Source organism: Apodemus sylvaticus, chromosome 7 (assembly GCF_947179515.1).
Source record: "Apodemus sylvaticus chromosome 7, mApoSyl1.1, whole genome shotgun sequence".
NCBI lineage: Eukaryota > Metazoa > Chordata > Mammalia > Rodentia > Muridae > Apodemus > Apodemus sylvaticus.
The window spans coordinates 126,245,217-126,257,553 of NC_067478.1; positions in this window are offsets into that span (position 1 = coordinate 126,245,217).

Here is a 12,337-nt window from a genome sequence, read left to right on the forward strand (position 1 = left end):
GAGAATTCTCAAAAACTGTTGTATGACTGAATAAAAAAGTAGCAAGATTTTTCAGTAGGCCATTCTACATGTGCCCATATAGTAAGGATTTAAGGTAGGGAATTTACATTAGTGGAAGTTAAATAGAGAGTGAGTCCAAACTGAGGTATTGTTTCCCATCGAGTAACATGTGGCCTAACAGCAAATATAGTCTGTATTTAATGTCAAAAGGTAGTTTGACGTCACAAAAATAGTGACTGCTAAAAATAGCAGCAGCACAAAGTCACAGGTGCTAACATAAAAGTGCAAAAAAGCATGGGGCAGGCAGGGTGCTGCATTCTCTGCCTGCTGCCAGGACAGATGTAGAATTGCTGCAAGGCTTTCTTCTACCTGCAAATGATTGTAAGGAGAAGGAAAGCTGGTGGAAGAAGTGATGAAGCAAATTATTCAAACAAAAAATCTGAGGTTTTAGACACTGTTACTTATCATATGCCACTTACAAAAGCTTCCCAGCTACCGTAGTAAAGAGAGCCTGTTAGGTTCAATGATGATCTTAAAACTGAGTTGTGGGAAACACAGCATTGCCACAGGGGTTCAGCTAGTCTAGCCAAAGCCTGCATTGCTGGATTCCATGGAATTTTCACAATTGACTAATTTGAGGAGTTAGAGTAAACCTAAGAGATAATTCATGGAGGATCTAAGTGAGATCACCCTACTTCGTGAGTGCGTCATAGGACACAGAGCACAGGGACACGTCAGGATGGGGAAATGATAACTGGAGAAGCCTCACGTTTCAGAAAGAACCTGAAGATGCTGGCTGCACGGGCAATGCTCATATGGGGACAAAAGTAGAACCTATTGCTATGCCTTTATATGATCTAAGCCAATTAACTTAATTTACACCTTTAACAACAACAACAACAACAACAAAAACAAAATGTAAATACTGAGCTTAGGTGAATGACAGTTGTGGGAGTCTATCCTGAAGATCCTAAAAGGGTTTTCAGAGTGCAGTATAACTATCTGCCAGTTATTCATATTCTTTTAGAGAGAATTTTGTCCCAGATAGCTCGTAAGTAAAGGAAAGTCAATATAAAAAGATGATTTCAGTCAACAGACTGTTACAGTAAATACTAAGAGAGGGACTATTCAAGCCTATGAATAATCAAACCACGTGGCCTTTCTTGTGTGCCTCCAGGGAGTAGGAGAGGCTGAAGTTGACCAATAAGAAGCAAAAGATGAGCCTCCCAGAGCACGGTATCACAGGCAGGAACAAATCAAGCATCTGAAAACAAATTGTAGAATGATATTTTTAAAAGAATACGTTTTTCATATTTGGTAAATTGAGACATTTTCTTCATTTATTACTGATGCTCTCATTTAGATTACCCAAAGAACTTCAAAAATCAACTTCTTAATTAAATTCTTCTAAAACAAAACCCAGTAAAATAAAAACGTCACCACATGGCAAATTCTAATTAATCAACATTTCCAAATCATTGCCTGAAATATCCACATATAGAATTTCTGATGTCATATACTCACATAATTCAAAGATGTGGGGTGTTTTTACTCAATATGCACAAAATATGTATTTTGCATCATGAACCTATTTAAAATAAAGCAGGTTTTCACTGTATCTGTATTTCTGTATCCCACATTTTTTATTTTGTAGCAAGCAAGCAACATTCTTATCAAGGAGCATTATTTTCCAACAACAGTACTGAGAAAGCATTTTCTCTGGTGGAATGGTAACCACACAGTCTTAAATCACTGCAGAGACTGTACTTTTCTACAATGCCCACTAAACCATAAGAAAACAGCCCTCCTTATCATGAGACACTTCATGACAGCCAATGTTTTGCATATGTAACTGAAGGTATTGTGGACTCTGTGTCAAACCGTTAAGTATGTTATATACAATCTGTATATATACTATATATAATGGTAAATATCATGTGGAGGGCACAGTAAGATAATAGTTCTGTGTACTGTTCTTGTAACAATAGACCTTTTTAATAAATAATTCCATTTTTATTGACTTTTACCTTCTCTCCTGTCAGTTACATAAATGTTAATGTGTGAAGTAGGACACAGAATGGTTACGATGATCGTGATAGCGTCCTGTGGAAAATGTTTGTTAAAACTTCGCACACTACTATTTTCGGTTCAAAAATCTCCATAAGGTCTAAGTTGATGACTCAGCAGGTAGTAATGCCTGCCACCAAGGTTAAAAAAGCATTTACTTTCTTCATGTTGTCCTCCAACCTCCACACATACCCACACACACAAAAATAAAGGTAGCTTTAGTAGTCTCCATAGATATTTTCCCTAACCCCAACTTGGACAGGTATAGCTATGGCAAAAGAAAAAACAAAGAAACAAGTAGAAATGGGTCAAAGTTGGGGTTGAATTTATGAGCCATTGCTTCTCAAGGCAACAGACTCAAATGAATCAGGTATGTAGAGTATGTGCTAAAGGCATTCTTCAGCGTGGTGGTTAGCAAGAGGCAGTCACACTGTTCTGGGTACAGGTGCCACACATTTGCATTCATGTGCTCTCTCAGGCTTTCTCAGCACCGTTGCTTCACCTCTAATTACTAACAATGAGAGTGTGATTATTTTACTTATTGGCATTTCTCTGTTATATAACGCTAGGCTCCTGCACAGGAGCGGGCACTATATCCACTTTGAGAGTGTCTAGCTTAATACAGAATATGTAACAAGTGAATAATACTTTCAATGGTTGGCTTAAGACTGCTTGGAGAACAGTGTTCCTGCATCTGGATGGTTGTCAAACTACCTGAGCCCCTATATCGCTGTTTCCCCAATTCTGTAGCTCACAGATGACAGGCTATTTTAAATATTCTTGCACACAGAATAACACAAGTCTACCAAGGGATCTAACACTATCTAGTATCTTTCTACATGGGTTTGTTCTCTCGTGCAACAACAGTGATTAGAGAAAAGATGAGAAGGCAGAATTAGATGGAAGTGAAGGAGGAGGGCAGAGAGGAAGAAATGAACAAACACAGAAGAAATATCAAAATTCTAAAAGTAAAGGTTTAAGGTTGGAGCTCAATAGAGTCTTTGCCTTTCATGAACATGACCTTGAGTTTGAATCCCAGCATAAGGACATTGGAAGAAGCAAGAGCATGATTATCAGATATTGGAGCTATACAGCAAAATACTGATGAAACTATAATACCACTAAAAGAGACAGAGTGATTGGTATTACATCAGGAGAGGAGAGGAGGGGAGAGGAGAAGAGGGGAGAGGAGGGAAAGGAAGGGGAGAGGAGGGATAGGAAAGGGAGGGGATGAGAGGAAAGGAGAAGAGAGGAGAGGAGAGAAGAGAGGAGAGGAGAAGAGAGGAGGGGGAGAGGAGGGGAGGAGAGGAGAAGGAAGGGGAGAGGAGGAGAGGTGGAATGGGAAGGGAAGCGAGGAGAGGATACCAAATTCTATCTCTATTATCTCTTGTAAAATTCAGCATAAATCTAATCAACCTTTCTCATTTTGACTTTGCAAAACAAGTATTGAAGGAAAATAAAAAAAAACGCCAACAATATCACAAGACTAAACCTAAATGTGGAATATTGAGCAATATAATAGATCCACTTTTGCCCACAAATAAATGTCTCACAGAGGTAGAATTGAGAAGTAATCTACTGTTTATAAAAGAGTGACACTTGCCAAACACTGTATGGGATAGTTGTGGAGTCCTAACTCAGTCAGTGATTGTAAGATGTCTTTGAGAATATGGGGAAATTTTTGAATATGAGCTAAGTATTAAGTGAGAGAAAGAAATAACAGTATCACTAATTTTTAAGTCTTTATCAATTAGGAATATACACTAAAATATGTAAGAATAAAATTATATGATTCTGGAATTTGTTTCATGAAATTTTAAAACTCCACACTATAGCCTTCCGGAGTTGCACTCTTGCCTTAGCTCCAAGAACAAGCTGACACTGTCCCACTCCTGACATAGCTCCACCAACTGCCAGCTGCTTCCCAGACCCCTGGGAGCTGCGATCACTCCTCCAAACCCTGATGGCTAGCTCCGCCAAACCTCTAATGTCCACTCCATGGCTTCATCCTTTCTTCTGCCCACCTGAGACACTGCAGATGGAAAACACAAGACAGCCTTAATATTTTAAAACCAGCCAGATCACAACTGCTGGGTGCAGAATCTATTGTCCTAAACTCATCAGCTATCCTTAGTCAGAATTCTTCCGGTGGTGGAGGCTGCCACCAGTTCCAGTTGATCTAGACCTTACAGGGTTTGTGCTCCTCTCATCAAAGCCTGGCTAAAAAAACACTTTCATTCTCTTTCCCTCCTCTTCCTCCCGGGACCCAGAAATCCCACCACTTTACCTTTGCCCAGCAACTAGCTTCTGCCGTCTTTATTGACAATCAAGAAACAATAAGGGAACCAAATTTTGCTTATCAGCTCCTCCTACTATAGGAATTTTCCTTAAGATAATCAAGTAAACTAAACCAACTTTGGAGTGAAATATATGAAAGTTAGTAGAATGTTTATAATCACCGAAGACAAGTGATTGGTTTAGACCATGTATGATTCTATTCTCTCTATGGTGCATGTTTAATATTTGTACATAGCATGAAGTTGAGTGGCCTCTATTTTCAAGCATAAAAGAAACCACCTGATAAATATCACAAAGATTTTTTAATAGGGAACAGAGAGATCTCCATGCCTTGATCTCCAGTTATATGAAAAAGGGCTTACACCAAATAAAACGAATTTGAATCTTCTAAGTGTTTAATTAAAAAAAAAAACCTTTCTCCTCTGAAATACATTTTAGCATACCACCTTGATGATTTCTACTTAGGTCATGGTAATAATATCTGCCTGTATATATATATATATATATATATATATATATATATATATATATATATATATATGTAAAATGACCCATAATCATGAATGAATACATTTTCACATATTAGATGGATAAAAATAAAAATTCACAGAATGGCTATTTTCTCTCACCACAGAAAGTTGAGCCTTCAGGGTTTAACAGTCACTATGTAAAAAGTCTATAACCCACATTTTATCAACAGTCTTTATATGTCACTTGCACTTAAAAATATTTGCATGTGGATGGGGTAGATGAAAAGGCTTTGCAAGGAAATGCACTTACTGCCATTTCAGACAGTTAGTTTAGTCCCCAAAACTCATGATGAAAGGGGAGAACCAACACATACACATACACACTCACACACACACACACACACACAGAGAGAGAGAGAGAGAGAGAGAGAGAATTAAATATCTTGCACAGAAAAAAATTTCAAAAATGGTCAAATTTTATGTTGCTTTCTCAATTAGAATGAACTCATACCAGTTACTAAAAACAATAAAAACCAAAAAAGAGGAGGAAAATCCCACTTTTATTTGCCCAAACATCTGGAGCCCCCTCAGTGACCTCTGTGGTAAGTTGCACATTAGCCTCTTACAAGAGCTGATCACTGTCTGAAAGATTCATGCTAGTGTAGAAGTAGACCAGCAGGGGCCATTTTCCACGTGCCAGAAACCGGCTCACCACACTTGTTTCCCCATCTCTAGCAATGGAGCTGAAACACACTACAGCTCCATGAGGACTGAAGTGTAGACCATTCTCGCTGATAGAATGGAATGTGTCAAATATGTGCGTCTGTCCCTGCCCCAGCACCTTTACAATTCTTTAAGATGTAGCTGAGATGGGAAGGGGAGGGTAGAGAAAAGAAGTCAGGGGACACAGGGGACACAGGCTGGTTCACAGACAAACTGTTCCAAGGAAGAGAGGCAGCCAGGTGAAATGCCGCAAACTGAGCATGCAGTGTGCTGCGTGACTCTCTCCAGCCTGACGTGTTTGAAATTTCACAGAAAGACATTCTCAAATAGTTACCAAAGAACAAATCACTGGGAAGAAACAAAATCATCCTTGTTAACATACTTTGAGGAAAGAAAATCAGTGTCAGGAGGCAAAATTTCAGATGTAAAGTCCAGTTCTAAGGCCTGTGAGTAGCTCATCAGCTTCCTGCGGAGTTCCACTTCCGGGAGGCAATCTGCACTTTCAAAGCCCTCACATAACAAAGCTCATGGTTCTGGCCCCCCTGGGCACCATTTATTGTCAAGTTTATAATGTGTTAAAAAGTCACAATTTTATTTTTATACTTACCATTGGTATCTTTACATCATTTGAGACAGCATTTTGTTCTGTAGCCCAGGCTATCCTCAAATGTGGCAAAGCAAAGCAACATTCTAACAAGAAAGGAGAAGTTTCCTCCAGCATGCAGTCAGAACATTTAAATAGTTAAAAATCAAAAAAATTAAATCAATGTCTGTGGAAATTATTTGGTCATGTTTGATCACAGAATGTAATTGAAAACAGTGTCTGCATTATTTTCACTCACAGGAATAATTATTTTTGTAGTTTGTTCTTTGCAGGACTGGTTTGTAAAGATGATGTGGGGGCATCTGCAGTGATCTTAGTCAAGCCTCTTCACAGCACAAGGTCTAAGGTCTGCACTGCACAACTTTGAATATTTAACCACATGTTAAACTCATAAAGGTTCCTCATCCTGGGAGAGGAGACAGAGAGAAAGTGAGAGCAGAGACTTGAGAGGGGGGAGCTGTATGTCAAACGCTGGTTTTGATATGTAACTTGGCTGTAGTATTTGTGAACTACAGAGGCTCTGATACTTACCTGCACAAGATTTTCAAAACTGAAAACTAAAAAAAGAACATATTGTAGGCATACATTTTTTGCAACCTACTTCTAATGAAGGTTCAACCTCTCCTCTAGCGGACCACCCAGCAGAGGCGGTGGAAGAGAAAAGTTATTAGGATATGGGTGGAATGGACTCATTCAGCAATAGTTCTTTGGGGGTGAGCTTGATCTTATTAGGCAGCAATTCAGATCTGTAGCAAACACCAAATATGACTTGGCAGCTTCAGGGAGCTCTAGGGAGGAAGAAACCAGACACAAACCAGAAGCTACGTTCTAATCTTTTCAGCTAGCAGACACTAGGCACAAACCTGCAACTATAGTTCAATCTTGGTGAAACCACCAGGCTCGCCAACCAGCCTGAAGGGAGGCTGCAGGGACCTTGAGAACAGTTCTTGTGTGAGTTTCTCTCAATGGCAGCATTATCACAAGTTGAGCTCAACCACACTATGTAAGGTGAACCAATACATGCATATCTTTAGTGAAGAATATCAAGGTAGATCAAACCAAACCAAGGCTCAGTGCCTATCGCCCCTGTCTGCAGGGTCATATTTACACGCCTTCATCAAGTGTCCATTTCCATGTCTGCTATGGGAAAACAGTCTTTCATGTGTTCGCTTTAGTGAATGAGTAGTGAATGAATAGTTCAGAGCCTCAGTTGCACTAGCTCTGTTTCAACCACTGCAGCCACATGTAACGAGTGGTCACCAGAATCCATCACTCAAACAGAGGCTATTGAATTATTGCAGAACGTTCCGAGAGGCAGCAGAAGCCTCATTCAAGCCAACTTTGTTAGTGAAGTGACTCACAAACAGGTATTCTCACTGCGTGTCTCCATGAACGTCTGTGGTGTTTCCCTTTCCTTCCCCTCCCAGGCTTAAGTGAAACAAACCATGCCAAACCCAGGATCTCACTGAATGGAACAGGAAGTATTATTCTGAACCATTAGCATCACTAATGAGGGTATCTCTCACAAAATCTCTACAGTCATTAAAAAACATTTACATTATTCTGAGTTTGCTAATTTCCACTGGGAGTCTTTCCTAATTATATTAATGCAGTCTTTCAGCTCTAATTTGAATATAGGGACAACGCAGAGGCCAGCATAGATCATCTTTCATTATTTTTAATGGCATTAATCCTTTTTCCCATTTGATACTCCTGACCATGAATTTCAAACCCCTCTCCATGTGCAGCACTCAGACGGTCCTGAGGACTCCACTGTCCTTCAGGAGTGGACCCACCTTGGCCGCAGTACCACCAAGAACAAACTTCCCCTTCCCTTTGCTTCTGCCTCCAGTCCCACTCTCTGGCGTACTCTATGGTTCAGCTATTGATTATTGACTTGAGGGCTGATTTAGTCACCAGCAAATACCTAAGTCTGGTGCTATGACAACTATGTAAGTGATCTTAAGAGATGGCTCAGACACTAGGAACTGCTTGTTGCTTCTGCAGAGGTTCATCCCGCCAACTACACCAGGAAGCTCACCACACTTGTAACTCCAGCTTCAGGGGATCTGAGATCCTCTTCCAAACCTCAAGAGTACCTACCGTCTATGGGACTTTTGGGGAGGAGGGATCCAGGAAAGGGGAAATCATTTGAAATGTAAACAAAGAATATATTGAATAAAAATAAAAAATAATAAATAAATAAATAAATAACACTTTGGAAAATATTGACATAGAAAAGAAAGAATACCTAGAGTCACACTCAGACCCAGACATGCATACACACACACAAACATACATACATACATACTCTCACACACACACATACTCTCATACAACACACACAAACACATACACTCACATCACACATACACACATATATACACAAACACACCACTCACATGCACTCACACCATGCACATTCACATACACACACACACACACACACAAACTTACACACAAATACATACATATATGCACTCATATCACATACACACACACACACACACACACACACGAACACATTTAAAAGTAAAATAAATCTTTAAAATAATTGCTTCCTTAATTTTTGTGGATGACAAAAAGTTTCATTCTGTGTATATGTTTTTGCCAATTCAAACTCTTTATGTAAAAACAAAACAAAACAAAACAAAACCCCGTGCTTAGACCATGTCTCAGGGAATTTAATTCAGCATGCAATAGAGAGAGCTATGAACATCTGGATTTACAGCTACATTGTTCCCAATGTGAAGGTATGGATAGCCTAGGTGGTGACCACCAGATGACTGGACAAAGAAAATGTGGCATAGATATCCAACAGAGTTTTAATCAGACATAAACTCACATCACATATACACACATATATGTTTGTTATATACTTGCCAATAACGAAATTATGTTATTGGCAAGAAAATAGATGAAATAGAAATCATATTAATCAAAAATAATCCAAATTCAGAAAAATAACTTTCCGTGTTTTTCTCTCAGAAGAGAGACATTGTGTCTAAACAAAAATGCAGAGGTGAATATGTCTTAGAGTCAAGGCCATCAGGGGAAAGACTGTGGGCTAGCAGGAGAGGACAGAAAGAGAAAGGGCAGGAGACAAAGGTGAATATGCAGTCAAAGTACATGGTGTACATGACCACAGACTGCATGTATACCCACCACCATGTAAAATGACTATTTTCCAACAGAACACTGCTGTACAAGCTCTTCTTGAGCTAAGTATATATAGGGCTTAATCCCATAACCCCAAACCTGAGACAGGAAGTCAGAAGTATCAGAAATACCAAGCCAGCCTCAGCTACATAGGTGCAAACAGCCTGTTTTACATAAGACACTGTCATTTAAAACCTAAGGACTGCTCTCTCTCTTTTCCCCATTACTTTATTTATTAATTACACAAATTTATATTAAACAAATATTCTATGTTATTAGTATGAAGATTTTATTCAAAATTAAGATTTTTTTTGCCTCAAAAGCATTCTGTGGATACTAAATTAGTAATTATTCTCGTGTACAAAAGGTAAACTACACATGGAAATTTGGACACAGGCTTTTGGTCAGAAGTAGGTCACAGGTAAAGATTCATTTTTTAAGATAGAGCACATTGGGCTAGAAGATTCAAATATAAAAAAATATGTTGCAAAAAATAAATGGAGTAAAAAACATGAGATGCTGATTCTCATCACGACTTATTCTTCTGCTAAGTGGAAGTAGCTATGTGAAACCCTGACATTCATAGAATTTAAACTGAGCCAAACAATAAATCATCCTTGGATGGCGCTTACTCCAAAACCACAAACTTCAGACATAAACAGAATGGATGGACAAGTCTGATCTGTTAAGTTCTGTCTGTAAACATGATAAAATTGAACAACTACAGAGAATGAGGCCATGTTCTGCAGTAAGTCCCCCTACCTGTCACTTTGTTGTGGTGCATTTCTCTCATAGGTCATTCACTACCCTGCTCCATCTCATCTTCACCGCAGGCTTCAAGTTTACAGAACCCAGCCTCTGTCACGTGACAAAGGGGAGTGAAGAAAAGACAAAGTACTTCACGGGCCCCTCTGTGTCCACAAGTCAGCCATGGCCCCACTACCTCATGTCACTGTTGATTTCTGGCCATGTCCTCACGGCTCCCATTAACTCACCAAGATCTAGAAGTATAAATGCCATTCATCTAGGAAGAGGAAAGAAAATGAAATAAGTACTTGGCTCTGACCACATGATTAATTCATCCCAACGGTGTACACATGGCTGGCTCCTGGGCAGAGGAAAGTGCTTGCAGACAGCCTCAGACCCCAACCCTATCTGTCCTATAAATGTCTCCTGCAGAGCACAAAAGAACTTATTCTGGAAAGGAAAGGCATCCTTGAAAAGAGGATTTCATTTGCTTTATCCTGTGTAATACCTGTAAGAACTTTGAGTCCTATGAGTCTCACTGTTGTCATTAAACAGATGACACTAGGAAGACTAAGATAACAGAAGTCAATTGACTAGAGTAGTGATTCACATGCATGCCAGTCAGCTGTCTGGGATGACTGTCACCTGTCCTGCTCTTAGACTCTTCCTGAGCTCAAGTCATTCACAAAAGATTAGCTTGTTTGGCACCAACCTTGCTATCTTCATTATTCCTGTTCCTTCCCATTGGTGTATACAGTATGAGCATCATTCAAGAGCCAGACTTGATGTCAAGTGACCAGGATACATCCTCACTTCGCATCTTCCATACTGATATAGGTGTGCTGCCTCCCATTCTGATCTCCCTCAACATGCCGAGTTTCTTCAGAAAAGGGGTGAAATATTTTGTTTTGTGGTCCTAGAGGTGATTAGTATTACGTTGTCCCCAGTCTTTCCATCAACACGCATAGTAAATAAGTACTTTAACTGTGCTTGTAGATTCACACTTGGCCAAGAGCAACTTAAAGCTTTACATCCAATCAGATAGGTTGCAAAGACATTTGATACTACTGTCCAAACAGTACTAAAAAGTTAAAATACGCCCGGAGGCAATTTACTCTTATGGAGATTCTGCCATGACATACTCTTCTTACCCACGTGCTCCACTTGTCTTGGTTGTTAAATACAGAATAAAAACAGATCATCTTGGATGGAGGCTTTGAGTTCAGAGCCTTGGAGCCTTGGAGGCAATTCTTTTAAGCCACCAAAACCTAATAGAATATCCACTCTGCCAGCTTTTGCCATCTGAATTAACAAGACTTGCTGGTTAGTTAACCTTTCCAAAGCAGATCTCTCCTACTTTACTTCCCTGTTAGAATGTGTTCATTAGCTGCTTGGTTTTGGTTTGATTTTACTAACCAGTGCTCTATATTACTGTGTGTGTGTGTGTGTGTGTGTGTGTGTGTGTGTGTGTGTGTGTGTGTCTGTGTGTGTCTGTGTGCTCACACACATACACTATATATATTGTTGAGAACCCCATGGACAGGAGCAACATAGAAGGAGTAACCAAAGAGAAGATGAAAATGCCTGAAAGCTAGGAAGTCTGCCATAAACTAGAAGTGATAGTCATGTAAATGCATTGGTCAACTAAGTCAATAATTGTAATTTACTATAATATGCAAGGAATTTGCTACACAGTAAGAAATCAAGCAAACAGAAAAAGTATACGTAAAAAACACAGGGCTGATGGTATGGAACCTTGATGGTAGAGCCATTTTCCCATCATCCTGAGCACCACGGCAGTTCTATTGTCCAGATGGTGCACAGTCAACAGTTACAAAATGACATGTGTTCTCCTGAATTGCTGCTGGACATAGACCCAGGTGAACTTAGACCCTGCCTTGTGCCTTGGGTTGGCTTCTGTGCACTGGTTTTCATTCTCACACAGCAAGAAAACTGCAGGGGTCCATGTGAAAATACCTACTTGGAGTCCTTCACCAGCCTGGCCCTGCCCTTCATCCCTATCGTCCCTTCCATTCCACCATTCTAATCTGTAGGCTGTGTACCTATGCCTAGCCCATAAATTACTCTCCAGGGGCTATTGTCCGCAGGTTCTGAGACTACTCCTTCCCAGTGACATCCTCCCAAAAATAGACCACTAAACATCCAAAGTGGCCAGGAGATTGCTATTGGCCAGAGGCACAGTTATTAAAAAGACTTGAAGAACATGAGCTACCACAACAATCTGCTGTAAAGGCAGGGGAGTGCTGAG